At 45.0% G+C, this 15542-nt stretch overlaps 1 long non-coding RNA gene across 1 annotated transcript in view; it reads right to left on the bottom strand.

The window, feature by feature from the left end:
* LOC134167887 (uncharacterized) overlaps positions 1-15542 on the bottom strand; it is a 34844-nt gene that overhangs the window by 2622 nt on the left and 16680 nt on the right. The gene's annotated exons all lie outside the window — the stretch shown is intronic.

Here is a 15542-nt window from a genome sequence, read left to right as displayed (position 1 = left end):
GGAAGGGAGAGAGAAGTTGTCTCCAGGAGGCAGAGGGTTACTGTGATCTAATGTCTGCATTTGCAAGGCCAAGGCTTCTTACTCATCTCTTAAATGTCTGCTTTAAGTTGTATTATTTTTAAAAGTAGCCACGAGACAGATCTGTAAAGCAATTCCTTGTAAAAACCCCTGGTTCAAAGGCTAGCATCCAAGATCTCGCTGTAAATACATTCTGTGCATTTCAGATTTCCCCTGCAGTAAATAATGGATTAAGTCATGAAAATCGCATTCTAATGAGAATGACATGAGGCTTTAATGAGAGCAGAGCTAGGACAATGAAGCCAATTTTCTGCTCTCCTCAGAAATCAGGCTAAGGTTTATCATTAACATATCATGACCAGCTGTAAGGAAGTGATTAATGACAGCAGCAAGATAATAGCAAGGTGCTTGTCGGTGTTACTGTGGTTGATGTATTGATGCATCACAAGAATCTGAGCTTTGTCAAGAGAAGTTTACATTTCAAGGGAGAAGACTAGAACAGAAAGTCCACAGCAGCCAACCTCAGGAGCACCCAAACTACAGGCTGATGACAAGGTGCACTCTTCCCTACCCTTTTTGTTTAAGCTGAACCCTATAGCATGGTAAGTGACTATAGTAAGTAGCTGCTGGCACTCCCCCCAGAGGAAGCAAGCTCAGAGCTCTGCTCCGCACTCCTAGTGCTATTTGTACATTTCATAGCATGAAGCAGGACCACAGAAGTCTCTGGTGCAAGGACCAACCATTACTGCTCATTCCCCACCCCAGAAGAGCCCAAACAACATGCCACAGAGGCAGGACCTTTTCTGCTTGCCTTCTCTTGCAGATGCAAAGCACAGCTGCTGAAGATGCTTATGTGGAAAGGAAAGCTGTGGCTTTGAATTCTCTTAGGTTGAGGGTGCAAAACCCAGGTCTTGCCATTTCTGGGGAAGTGAACAATCTAGTGGGGTTTTGTGCGAAAAGAAGGAATTCTCTGTTCCAGTTATGTTCCGGAAGAAAAAAAGCTAGCTGGTGACCTCTACCCATAAGGGAGGATTATGGTTATGTATGGAAATACTCTGCAAATTCCCTTCTGGATGATTGCCCTTGCCACTTCCTGAGTGTCCCCAGGGGACACCAAGGCATGCAGTAACCTTTCACTCTCTTCCAGTCTCTGGATTCCACAGGAAGAAGACATGGGTGCACAGGTTGGAAGTCATGGTCCATGCCAGCCAGATCCTGGCTTGGCTGTATGGAGGACTATAAGATGAATTGTGGCTCATCAGCATTCTGCAGCCAGACAGCCAGATGTACCAGGTACAAGCTGACACCTAATTTGGGCTTTCAGGTAAATACCAAAGTCCAAGAGAAAGGTGTCATTTTCAAGACTGACTTCCTCTTCACATCTCAGACTGCCTTAGCAGTGTCCTGCTCAGCACCATTAATGCTGCGGGCCCCTTTCTGGGATGCCAGCTCTCCTCATCATTGCAATGCCCTAGGTGCCTTAACCCATGTAATAATGCTAAGGACCTTCCAGCTGCCATTCTGCAGCCTGCCTTTCACTTGCAGCTTTGTACCCTTCCTCCTGAGCTGCCACAGGAGAGTTTTCAGACCTTCTGGGCAGTTGTTCTCCCCAGTTGTTCTCATACTGTTGTTCTCATGCTGTTATGATCAAAACACCTCCTGGATGAAGACAGGCTGAGAAAGTTGGGGCTGGTCAGCCTGGAGAAGAGAAGGCTGTGTGGAGACCTCATAGCAGCCTTCCAGTATCTGAAGGGGGCCTATAGGGATGCTGGGGAGGGACTCTTCATTAGGGACTGTAGTGACAGGACAAGGGGTAACGGGTTAAAACTTAAACAGGGGAAGTTTAGATTGGATATAAGGAAGAAGTTCTTTCCTGTTAGGGTGGTGAGGCACTGGAATGGGTTGCCCAGGGAGGTTGTGAATGCTCCATCCCTGGCGGTGTTCAAGGCCAGGCTGCATGGAGCCTTGGATGACATGGTTTAGTGTGAGGCGTCCCTGCCCATGGCAGGGGGGTTGGAACTGGATGATCTTAAGGTCCTTTCCAACCCTGACTCTTCTATGATTCTATGAAATTGTGCTCCCAATGGTGCTGAGAGCAGGAATAAAGCAGAAATTCCCTCCAAACAATTCCTAATGAAAACTGTGCAGTTAATATGGAGCATTATAACAGGGAGACCCTGCTACACTGGAGAGGACACCCAAGGGAGGGGGGGGGGGGGCATCACATGTCTTCCCAGCTGACTGCTGAGAGAATTTTCCCTTTCCATTATCTCTCTCTACTTCAACACTCATGCCTTGCTGCCACCGATACAGGCTGGTAACAGCAAGTGCTGTTTGATAAGATGATAGCAAACATGGCATCCTAACTCAGGATGTGGTTAGGACTTCCTCTGAGAAAGCTCATACATTGAGGCACTTGTCTTCACAGTTCATCATTGTTTCAACCATCTGATTCACAAATGTACTGAGCGCTTCTCAGGAAAGGACTCATGAGATGTGCAGCCCAAGTTAAGATCAGGTCTTTAAAAGAAGCTTTGCCCCCCTATGTGTTATAAAAGAAGACAACCCATGCTGCCAGTTCTACTGTGATGCTTGTGGTGAGATCCCATGATGTTACAGAAGTGCAGACCTACTTCCTTGATGCAAACAGTGATGTCAGGTCACGACTGATGAATGTTTTTAATCACCTTTATCTTTAGATGTACCCAGTGATTAAGACTGAGAAAGGGACTGTACATGTTTGCATGTGAGAGATGATGCTCTGTGTGGAGTATCTGAATATGTATATCAGCTTCAATTCTGTCTGAAGAGCTCCTTAGCCCTGCCAGAACTCACAAGTCAATCCAGCTAAGAAAGACACAATTTCTTTCTATCTTTTCCAACTGCTGTTGGAGATTCACTTTGGCCAGAGTCCCAGCCAGTGCGAACCCAGACATAGCACTGGGAGCACACAGAGATAGAGAGTGAAGAGTGTCCAACTTCCCAGCGCCCTGGAAGCCAGCTGCAGGATGTTTGTTAGCTGTGATGATACACGGGATAGAAGTGAAGATGACTAACAAGCCTTTCACTTGACGTTGTAGCTGAGTGTCTCATAACCAGTAACATTCAACTGCCTCTAGGCAAAACCCTCCGTCAGTCCCAAAGAGCAGGCAGTGCAGTGAATGAGTAGACTGAAGCTGGGACAGAACATTTCTCAAATCATTTGCCATTACAGATTTCCACCCCTGGTGCTCTGAGCTCTAGTACACAGCTAGCAATGCCTTTCCTCCACATCGTTATTGGCTCGACAACCTCTAACATAACTCACCCATTACACATTGTCTAGGGTTTGGCTGTCATGGCTATAAACATGTGAAATAAGGCAAGATAAGAGATTACCCAGATTATTGGCAGCAGTAGAAGCTGTAGAGCAACCTTGGCAAGGCTGCTTGTGCTATCTGGAAGAAAGCTGAGTGGAGAGGAAAACAAGGCACTGCCTGTACTGGGGGCACAGTCCTTGCCACCCTACTAGGATAGCTTGACATAGGCTGCCATCACCCAGGATTTATGACAAGCCACCCTTTCAGCACAACTCAACAAGGCTCTGTACAGGCTTAAAGCATCTCCCCATGTGCAACATTTGTCAATGGCAGGGCCCTGCTGAACATATAGATACGCAAGGGAGTTACTAAAGCCTAAGGAGGCACCACAAGGCATTGGGACCTTCTGCTTCATCATATGCTTACCCTGAGCTGGCAGCAAAAAGGGTTTATGCTAACACACTCCACAGCTCCTATTTGCAACAGGCTTGTTAGAAAGGGGTCAGGTCTTTTCAGAAAGGGAGCCCAGTGGGTGCTCAGAGAGCTGGAGGATGCTCACACGTTATCTGCGCTGTGGTAACTGATCACGTATGTGCTCTCACCCCTCTGCAAGGGAAGCACATTCATCTAACCCTCTTCCACTGAGGCTTAACATAATGTGTTTTACCTCATGGCTGCCCTAGGCAAAGTGCATGAATCAGTCAGCTATTGCAGCACAGCTGACATGCAGGGACTCAGCCATGTGTCTCAGCCCTCTGGGCTAACTATTGTCACAGTGTCCTTCTTCCTGCATTTATCTCGGCTAGTTTGTGACCCTGTGTGGTTGGGTCACAGCAGATTTACTTTGTACCTTCCCTTAGCAGGGGGAAGCTCCCATTTGTTTCTCCCTATGCAGTTTTCCCTTTTCTGGGCTTCTGTGGTTTAGACTCTCCTCTCTCCGTGCAGGTTTGCTGAGCTTCAGAAGTGTTTTGTATGGCTTTACTTAAAGTCCCCATTGCTGAGCCTTTCTATTCATACTCAGAAATGTTCCAGTATTTCTCTCCATACAAGTAATAAAGCTCTTTTCATAAGCAACCAAACAAAAAAAAATTAGCTTAGCACCAAAGCTGTTTAAAACAGATAAAGTTTAAAGCTTTACATAAAAAGTGGGGCTGTTTTTTGCAGTTCCCATTGTACTCAGCACAGCATTTTGTCATTATAACTTAGGACTAGAGCAAAAGAACCTTGCAATAAAAGGCTGCCATAAATTGACCTTTTGTTGCAAATTCTGCCATTCAAGCATAAAGCAGCACGACAGGCTACATAAGCTGTGTTAAAAGTAGGTCACTGTACATCCACTGTTACCATGGCTGGTCCTGGCTGTGTGTTACCGACTGGGTTTCTTGGTTTGAGAAGCAATATAGAATCATAGAATGGTTTGGGTTGGAAAGGACCTTATGATCATCCAGTTCCAACCCCCTGCCACAGCCCTCACACCTAACATTAGACCATGCTGCCCAAGGCTAGAGAGCAGAGATAAAGAACCTTCTACCTCCTCCACAGCTGTCTGAACTGTCACTGATTCTTCACTATTGGTCCCCTGAAACATTCAAACCGTATCAATCTGTGCATCTCCAGGAGAGTGCAAGTGAAGATGGGTGAGGTGGTCACCCTGTCCCCTTCAAGGACTACATACTGTGAGTGATGCCTGTGAGAGAATCCCTAATTTTTTCTCAGCATTGTCAACATTACTCAAGAGAAAGCGGAATCCAAGCCTCCAAGAGTCAACAGGATCTTTCTCCATTAACTGCAGTGGGATGGCTCCAGACATTACCTCAGAAAACCACCACGCTCCAGGAAAATGCTTAAGTGCAAAGCTCTGAAATGTCCAAGTAGGAGTGAACAAAGCTCAGGGTCAAATGTTTCCCTGACTCAGACCCCAGCCAGCATAATACAGATAATGCAAACCGAGGGAGTCACTGGAAAGCCTCAAGAAGACAATTATAACATCCATGTTTCCCTGACTGTCCAAGCTTATCTGACTCAGCTGCATTAACTGGCCCAAAACAAGACTGGATTCAAGATCCAAGCTCCTCCTGGATATTGACAGTGCAAGAGCACGTCCCAGAATGGGCAATCCCAATGCCAGCTCTGCCTTGTCCTCAGCTCAAAGGTTTCCTGTTAAATCTTTTTGCTCAGCAACAAGGAAGAGCCTTCATTTACTATCCTTGACATAAAATGACATGATAGACTGAAGAGGAGAAATCACTTCCCTTTGTGTCTCCATTGCAGACTTACACAGTGAAATAATACACAGCCTTTGATCCTGTTCTGCTTCTGTTCTGCACCATCTTTGCAGATGGCTGAAAAATAAAATACAGGATGTGTAGACTTAAAGACATTCAAAGTAACAGACTAGCTGGACTGCATGATTTATGTTGCATTATTCATTGCACAATGTGACTTACCTCTTTAAGTAGACAGTCTGTCCACCCATCCCCTTCCCTGAGCTCCTGTTCAAAAGGGCTTAAACACTGTCACAGAGAAGAAACAATGGAAGCATGCAAGATGCTGGTACCCAGTCACCAGGGCAAGGAACAAAAACTGCAAGTTGATGGGGTTTACTTACTTATAGCACTGGATAAACATTGAGCAGGAATGTTCTTCCCAATATTTCTCTGCCAGTTCTGAGTGTATGGAAGTATGGTTCCCTATATTGAATTAACACAGGCCAGGAAGAATGGGTGGTCTAAGGTCCCACAGAGCTAGAACACCACAACTTGGTGAGGGACAAGCAACCAAAATCTAGTCTGACAGGCTTATCTGACATACAAGGTAGTGCATTCAATGTGCATTTTCTACCAGTTCTGAATGATGTGCAGCAAAATACATTGAATAAACTTTGAGATATTATATGCTGAAAGGGCTGTGGCCTGTACTGCACAGAAGACCCAAACCCAAACTGAGATTGATTTAAAAATGCTTTGCACATGAACTCTAAACTTTTTAACTCTCCTTGAAACAAGCATCACAGAATTTCTGCTATCTCTGTAGACCTCATTTTCTGAAGTGTTCATGCAGTCAAACTGTGTGATCACACGTGTATGTATGTATAGATGTGCCCGCTCCACAGAATCACAGGCCAGCTGAGCTTGGAGGGCATCTTTGGGGACCATCTGGTCCAAGCCCTGGTCAAAGCAGGGGCAATGAGAACAGCTTGCTCAGGGCTGCATCTAGTCAGGTTTTCAATACCTCCAAGGATGGAGACTCCACAACCTCTCTGCGCAACCTGCTCCAGTGTTTGACCTCTGAGCAGTAAACAAGTTACTTATGTTCCCACAGAATTCCCTATATTTCTATTTATGTCCATTGCCTATCTGGCAGTGTCACTGGGCACCACCACTGAGAAGTGTCTGCCCCATCTTCCTTCTGCTCCCCCTCCCCTCCATTCATGTATTCACACACATTGATAAGGTCCCCTGCAGCCTTCTCTTCTCCAGGCTGAATAATCCCAGCTCTCAGCCTCTTGTATGACCCTGTGCAGCCTTTTGCATGTCCACGTATCCGTTGTAGTGGGAAGCCCAGCACAGGACCCAGCACCCCAGGGCCATCTCAGCAGGGTTGAGCAGAGTGGAAGCATCACCCCCCTTGACCTGCTAGCAGTGCTTTGCCTAAAGCAGCCCAGGAGGTTGTTGGCCACCTTTGCCACCAGGGCACATTGCTGGCTTATGTGTCACTGCTCTCAGGTTTATATCACCTGCAAACATGCTGAGGGTGCATTTGCCCTCAATATTCAGGTCACTAATGAAAAGATTAAACAGATATAGCCCTAGTATCAGCACCCTTGATAGTGTCTCGCCTCCAGCTGGACTTTGATCTGCTGATCACAACCCTCTGGGCCCAGCACTTCAGCCAGTTTTCAGTCCACCTCACTGTCCATTTATCTAGCCTGTACTTCAACATTTTCTCTTGAGGATGTTGTGGGAGACAATGTCAAGAGCCTCATTAAAGTCAAAATAAACAACATCCAATGCTCTCCCTTCATCCACTGAGCCAGTCATCTCATTGCAGGAAGCTATTGGGTTGATTAGACTTTTGTAAGCTCATGCTGACTACTCTCAACTACTTGGGACTATTTGCTCCATCACTTTCCTATGGATCATGGTGAGGCTGACCAGCCTGTAGGTCCTCACATTCTCCTTGCCCATGTTGAAGACATGGCAAATACATATTTTCTACCAGGTATTCCTTGCTTCAGACTTTCCCATTGGTTTCAGGAACCTGGATTCCTGCAGGCAAATCCTACCAGTAAAAAACAAGGGAAAGAAGACACTGATTACTTTGACCTTTTCCTTGTCCTTTGCCACCAGTTTCCCTGCTCCATCCTCATCTCATCATTGCAGCAACCAAGGCTACCCCTGGCCTTCACAATGCTGCCCAGTTCTTCCCTGTTGCTAAGGGTCAGGTAGAGCAGAGTTCTTCCTTCTACTGGCTCCTCCACCACCTGTGTCAGAAGTGGGTTGATCAATGCACACAGCCTTGATTGTTTGTGCCCTGCTGTGGTGTCCCTCCAGCAGATACCAGGGTGGTTCAAGAACCAGCACCTGCAAACAAGAGGCTTCTTCCAGTTGTCTGCTGCTTCTTCCCAATGAGGTTATCTGTAGGAGACACCCACCACAGCCACTTACATCCTGACCCATAAGCTGTCAGTTGGCTTATCAGCTCTCCCAAGGCGCAGCTACACACACTCTTTCACATTGCTCTCACACCGTTATAACTTCTGAATCTTCCAGTTGAGTTTACAGAAGTGTCTGTCTCAAGCATTTGAGGTTCCTACTACATTCTTCATGGAAGTGTGTCTCCATAGGTGTGGGTGACGGACAGACACCCAACAGGATGCAGGAGCTACTCAACCCACTTTAGATGCTGTAAATCCAGTTATAGGACCCACGTAAATGGGGACCCAAGTAAAGGACAAAATCAGACTACATTATTTCTACTGTGTACAAAGCAGTTCTGTGTTTTTCATAGAAGTAGTGTGAGGCTTTGAACCTTCTAAAATAGAAAATATCTGAATGTTGCTCTCAGAAGAAAGGGACCATTACATCACAGGACATCCCAAGGGAACTGAGGGAAGAAGTGAGACGTTCCTTACACAGCAGGAGTCCAGATCATGAAGTCATTAACCAGTCCTATCATTGCCTGTACTTCCCGCAAGAATTCTAACTGAGCTACAGCCCCTTCAAAGTAATGTCTGGGCTTAAGGATTTTGTACTATCAGACAACATGAAATACCATCTATTGGATCATATACATCAGGGCTCCCATTGCAGAGTATCTCATGAGCACTGGAAGCTCACACTAATATCAGTTATATAGTTTCAGCACCACACAAGCTATTACTGCTTATTTGTTCTTCACTGAGGGTCAGTGACACACTTATATCAAGCTTACAGAGAAAGATGAAATAAAAAGCCCCAAGACTCTAAAAGTAAAGACACAGCTTTCACTTGCTGTTTTAGAGTTCTTCTTCTCAGATATAAACAGGAGGGAGAGGGAATGAATCCAGGCACTGGAGGAAGTCACAAACTACCATTCAAATGCTCTGGTGGCTGTTGTTGTCAGTATGGCTGTTAGTTTCCTGGTGTAAACAACCTATGAAATACTATGAAAAAAATCTCCACCTGGATTTAAATCAGAGTTCCCACAGCTTGTTTGTGAATGTGAACTGCTTGGAATTGTTTTAAAGCTTACCACGATTTGCCTGCTTTCTAAATAAGCAGGAATGAGGAACAAAACCATCAGTGGTTACCTCAGGCAGGTATCTCCTTCAACGGGGCTACTCTAGTGCCAGTGTCTGACCTTGCCTCGAGGTTGCTGCAGGTCAGATGTAGAAGGAGCCTTCATCACCAGTGTCATGCAGAGCAGAGCTCAGTGCTGCTCTCAGCACAGCAAGAGCAGCCCTTCACCTCAGGGAAGGGTGACACAGCTGGCCCCGTGCCATTAGAACATGTCTAATTCCTTAGAATGAGAAGCTTCTCCTTGAAAGGGTCCTTTGTTTCCATAAATTATGGGTCAAATTCCTAAAAGTGCAAATCTTTCTCACAAGTGACAGGAAGCCCTTGAGCTGGAGTCTCCAACGCAGCTGCAGCCGTTACCTGATCACAAGGATGCATAAGATCCAACATGCCCAAATACTTTTGAGAATCTGGACCAAGAGCTTGAGTTTCACTCATAAGAAATGGAACAAGGACTCCAATGTGCTACTTTTCTAGAGTGCTTATCAGACCTAATCTGGCATTGTGAAACACACCAGCAGGACCAAAGCACCCCTTGTAAGTATACAGCAAAGAGTGGTCTTTGCTGCTTTTGAGTTTACCCCAAATCTACACCTACTGTCCAAAAGCCCAGACATTCTTGAGACAGATCTGCTGTCATTACACCCTGCAAAGTTTCTTGGTACCAACATACATGGTGGCTGGATGCCTCCATCAGGCCAGAACAGCGATTTGCTCGGAGTTTGTATGACAGGGGCCATCCTGCATAACTCTATAGGCCCTCCCCTCTCCGTTGCTCTGTGACCTGCATTAAACATCATTTCAGGCAGAAATAAGAGAGGCTGAAAACCAGCCTTCTAGGTCTGTCTTGTAAATGCAAGTTGGTGTCCCAAAGGGCTTTTACATTACCTTCAAGGGGACAACTGCAGGGTCAATGTCAGGAGATGTCTATCACCACAAATTCTCCTCCTTAGAAGATCTGCAGCTCTCAGTTGTTTGTAAAGGATTATTGCTACCACAGTCACAGGACATCTTATGCACAGATACCCTTTTTGTTCTTACTGCCAACATTCATGATGTCAGTTTTATCATGTGTTTCTATAAACCTGGTTTAGAGGAAGGCTTTTTTCCATACACAAACAAATATTTCAAGTATCAAACTTGTCTCCAGTAGAATATTGCATTTTGTCCTCCAAAGGATTCTTCTGATATGAGTCCCCAGAGTCAGCCAAAAGCAGTGAATAGAAGAAGTTTTTTTAGTTAATTATAAGTACAATGCCAGGTAATGTTAAAAAAAGATAGGAAAAACCTATGGAGCTGTTCTTTTCATTCACCCCCATTTTTCCACACTGCTTCCCTATCAAAATGACAAGATTGTAGGATGAAATTCTAAAATGATATAAAAGAAATTCCACCCAAATTGAACCATTTGTAGTAGACCTGAGGCTGACCTGGCCTTTCTGGTGCTTCTTGCTAACTCAGAGGTGATCTTTCTCTTGTTGTTGCATCTGTGGGCTAGAAGAAGCTGCCGGTGGCTGCAGGCATCCTTCCAGTGCCGTGCTGGAGATCACTCTGTGGGAATGACTTATGTTAGCATCACTGCAGACACACAGTGTGTGACTGTGACACAGATGTCAGGTGAGAACTGCACAGTTACGATAAGCATCAGTACAAAGCCTGTAGCTGGCCAGCGTACCAGGAAACCTCTGCAGACTTACACAACCCTGTTTGTTCCAGTCACGTCAATCAGAACTGCCCTGGCTCAGGAGAAATAAAGCAACTACAGGCAATTATTTTCAAATAATAAAACTCCTAAAATGTAATTGAAGAAACTCTGAAGTCTGCTTTATTCCTGTATAAAAACAACATTCCATACATATCAGGGATTCATCAGAATTCCCCTTCCTCCCTCTTGCCTCCTTGTGAAATTTACTTTTAATAACTGTCAGCTTCCTGAACCACAAAGCTTGCTCTTCTGTTTTGCTGTTATTCACTGGTGCAAAATAGAATGCTAAGGCAAGAAGAGAACACAGGTGTGTTTGTCCTGGGTCAGTGCAAAAGGAATTCGCATTCCAGCAGGAGTGGAAACACAGGCAAGGGTCTGATGGGTTCTTTCCAGCCTTTGCCTGCTGCAGTGGGAGGTCTCCTAGAGAGACTTGCCAAAGGTCACCAGCCAAAACTGCACCTTCACCTTCACCTCCTACTCCCATGTGCTGCCCACCATGATGGCTTATCTTGGACGGAATGGGATCATCTTCCTATTGTATGAAGTCATAGAATCCCAAACTTGCAGAGAACAGGGGAGTGGGAGGCATTAACCTCTGCAATTTCCCCTCAACAAACCATCTTGCTTCCCTTGCAACCAGAAACCTTATCACTGCAATCAGGGAGTAAGTGCCAGGGAGAGGTTTCAATGCCTTTCATCCCACCGATGTCTCCAAACTAGAAGCTTGGAAATAACACAATCCAGTGCAGATGTTGCAGTGCAGCTCCCTCTTACTGCATTGCTCTTCTGATGAGGCCAGCAACCTCCTTTGTGCCAGGAAGGGAAATACCCTTATGGAAAAGTATGATGGCACTGCACAGAGGTGATGGGCCAGGTTTTTAAGAAGCATTGAGCTCACTGCAAAGGGAGATAGATACTGGAAGATATTATTCAATTGTTTAAATCCTATCCATTTCCATGGCAATTTGGTGTCAGTTACCTTTCAAAAATCCCACTAAGCACCACTCCTTCATACCCTGGCTTTTAGCTAGCAATGGACAGTGCCTATAAAATCATGTTTTCTATGTGTGTTAGAAGAGGTTTGAGGCAATTACTTTGCTGAGAAAGTACAGAGAGAAATGAAGCTTGAGAAACTGAACCAAAAGAATTACACTTCGAACCATATAGAATTCTATCTAGAACACAGAAAAATACTGAGAATATAGCGGTCAGCTCAGGATACAGCTTTCCACCCCCTCTGTTATACTTTATAGACTTTGCTATAAAACTCTTGTACAATTTCATTTAATACCCAACAGAATTATTTCCCAGATCCAACTCTCTCAACTCACACAGTGTTCCAGTGCAGTAACAAGCTATTCCTGATGCAGGATGATGAGAAGATCCATCTTTGGTACTTACATAGTATCATGCTGACCTGGAGTATTGACTACAGACCCACATCCCATTATGTCAGGAGCTGCACAAAGAGTAGAAAGAACTGGAGAGCAACCAGGGAGGACCCTTACAAGAGCAGGGAGGCAAAGAGAGCACACAGTGCTTTTACAATCACATTGCAGTTGGGTAGAGAATGACCCCTTTCCAGTCCTGGGAGGAATAAGAAATGCAGTTGTGAGACGTGCTTCACCTCCCTCTCCACAAAACTGAGTACCCAGTGGTGACTGTCCTTCTCTAAAGGAAGTTTTCTAAGTCAAGCACATCTCCATAAGCCAGTCTAAGCACATAAAACACCTACCATGCATGCAAATCAGGTGTCCTCCTTGGTCTTTGAATGTGTGACCAGTGAAAGCATTCGTGCTAATTCCTGGTCACAAACCTAATCTGAGATTATGACAAAATACAGTGAAGGAATGCCTCCATAGGGAATAGACAAATATAAAAACACATAGGAAAGACCTCTGTTTTAACAAGTAAACCCAGCAGCTGGTATTCAACTACAAACATGGACCGATAGTTTATTATACTACTTATTATATAGTTTATTATACTCATTGCTTGACCTGACTACAGAGAACGACTACAGAGCTGTTTGAAACTGCCTCACTTAAACACTGGCATTTCTGACCACATCTTTAACACTCAGTCTCCACAACAAAAGATGTTTTTACTTGCTAAGGATATTCTTGCACACGGATCTGTTTGTCAGGAACATCCACAGAAAGTTCTCTCTATATATTGCAGAATACTACAAAACCAAAACCCAGCATCCTGCCAAAGCAAATGCTTGAAAACTGGCGTTCCCAGTGTATAGTTAAGATACTCTTCAAGGAAGTGGGAGCTCTGGGCTTGTACCCTTTCAGGTTGCCATTATGCTAAAGGGGAGAATCTTCCTCCTTTTCCCCAAATCACACTGCTGCCCAGGTACATTAGATAAAGATACGAGTGTATTTGACTCTGGGAATGAACAGGAGCACTGACCTGGGCTCCCAAACAACTTAATGCCACCATTTTCAATCATCAGTTGATTTTAAGGTTCACTTGACATTTGAAGGCACACGAACAGCCTGAATAAAGACTCAAATTTAAGTGTTTTAGGTCAGGATTGGGTGGAATTTAAGTCTGGTGTAGCTCTATATATTTGATAGGAACAACTCCAATGTTGATTGCTAAATGTTTGCACTCTCTTTTTCACACACATCAAGGAGAGATTTGGTAAAATAATTAATAAAAATGTAAGAAATCCCCCCCAAAATCCCAAAAAACAAAGTTCAGAAAAACGAAATCTGCTCATGAACAACTCGCAGGTTGTTAAGTCAGAGACAATAAGTAATTAATGGAGCTACTCTGTGAAAAATATGACAGGAGCCATAGCTTGAATTATACCACGGATGCCCTCAAATGCTTGATTTTTATCCAGCTAGAGCAAAACACTCCCTGGTCCTTTAGTACCAGAAGACAAGGGGCTGCTTGCAGATAGAAGTGAGCTGGACCATCGTGAGAAATCACAGCCTGCAGGGGCAAGCAGAGCAATTCAAAGGTTTCCTTTGGTTTTCTTCCTGTCCATGAGCAGGCTGATGGGCTCAAAGGAACATGCAGCAGCCACTGAACCACAGCCACACGAGTTGCCCTTCCCTGACAGCCAGGGTGCAGAGGGCTTCTGCCTTCTGGAGAAGGTCCAGACACTTCTTCCTGCTTCTCCCATGTCACTGGGAAGTCCCACACCTCCAATTTCCCCCCTTTGGGAAAGCCCTGAAGAAACCCAAGTCTCAACGTCCCAACTATAAAACAGAGTGTTGCAGCCAGTGTGCCTGAGTAGGTGTATGCATGACAGGAGAAGCTCAGAGATTGGGGAGGAGAGGACTGGGACAAAGGCAAGGTAAGTAGGCTGGCAGCAGCAAGACTGGGCAGGCCCAACTGCAGTGAGGGTATGGAGTTCAAGCAGGGTGATGCAGAGCAAGGTGCAGGTTCTGGCCTCCTATAGACACTATGTGGTGGCACCAGGGAAGAGTAAAGGTTCCTGAGATACATCAGGGAGAGAAGAGCCAAGTCAGGATCATGGTCTGAGAGCAAATACCTTCTAACAGTGCTTTGACAAGAAGAGGATGATCTGGCAGTGGTGCTGGTTGATGTGGAACACAGTGGACTCAAAATCTTTTAAATACCTTGCTATAAGGTATTTAAAGGCATCAGCAGTTAAACTTCAGACCATGTCTCAGATTCCCTTTTCCTGGCATTATCATTTATAGACATTTTTAAAACCCACCCTTAGGTCCGTCACATCATCTATTAGGGTATAGGGAAGCATAGAGGGAGGGATCCATCATTTCCCTGCCTGCACAAAGCTCATCGGGGATCAGAAGTATTAACCCAAACTATCTAAATGATCACTAACTCTCCAAGCAACATTTCTCCTTCCATGAAGAGAGTTAAAGTAGTCAAAGGGCAAAACCCCTAAATCCATTAATACAGAGGCAAGCTTTTCTGGGGGTGCCTTGCCCCTCAGAAGCTGTTTTGCTAAATCAGGCATTAAAAGGAGAGAGAAACCTGCTTAACCAAAACTGCCCAGGTGATGGTTATCTGACCATCTCTTTCTCTGCTTCACATCTGTACTGACCAGCAGCAAGTGGACAACACGGACTACTTCCACAGCCCTGCACAGAACACGTGCCACCCTGCAGCGTTCTGCTTCTAGTTCCCAAGCAGTAATTCAAAGTGGGCCTTTCCCACTTCATACCCCACGCATTAAGGCAACTGCTGGCCTGTGCTGGTTTTGCTCTTTATTTCCTGCATTTTCAGCAGTTTGCAGAGTTAAAATACACTCAATTGCTTAACCAGGGCCACCATCTGGAACACAACCAGGATTAAGAAATCTGCATTTTGTGTCTTTCTGAACAAAGTGCCTTTAGGTATCTTGAGATAACACATGCCTTTTCAGCTCTGTGTCAGCAACAGCTTTGTCTCACCCCCTTCATATTTTTGTTTTATTATGAAATACATTCAAACAGAACCCAAAATCTTTCCAAAGCCAACAAGGAAAGGATTTCTTCCTCCGATTGAAGTGGAGTTAACAAAGTTGTGATGAAGCGCTGCGTGCCGAGACCTGCACAGAGCCAGCAATGAGCACGTATTAAGATGAGAAGAGTCATTGTAAAACTCAGGGCAAAGGGGCTGGGCCCATCCTTCTGCATACTGATATGTACCTTATTATTTCAACAGCAGGCAAACATCAAGACCAGATTGTTTACAAGTATGTGGCAGTAAACCTTGACGGTATTTTGTTTCTTCTGTAGTTAGTGATGAGAG

The sequence above is a fragment of the Pezoporus occidentalis genome, unplaced genomic scaffold, assembly GCF_034315485.1.
Source record: "Pezoporus occidentalis ecotype Australia unplaced genomic scaffold, CSIRO_AGI_Poc_V1 ctg3, whole genome shotgun sequence".
Lineage (NCBI taxonomy): Eukaryota > Metazoa > Chordata > Aves > Psittaciformes > Psittacidae > Pezoporus > Pezoporus occidentalis.
This window is presented reverse-complemented; position numbering and strand designations above follow the sequence as displayed.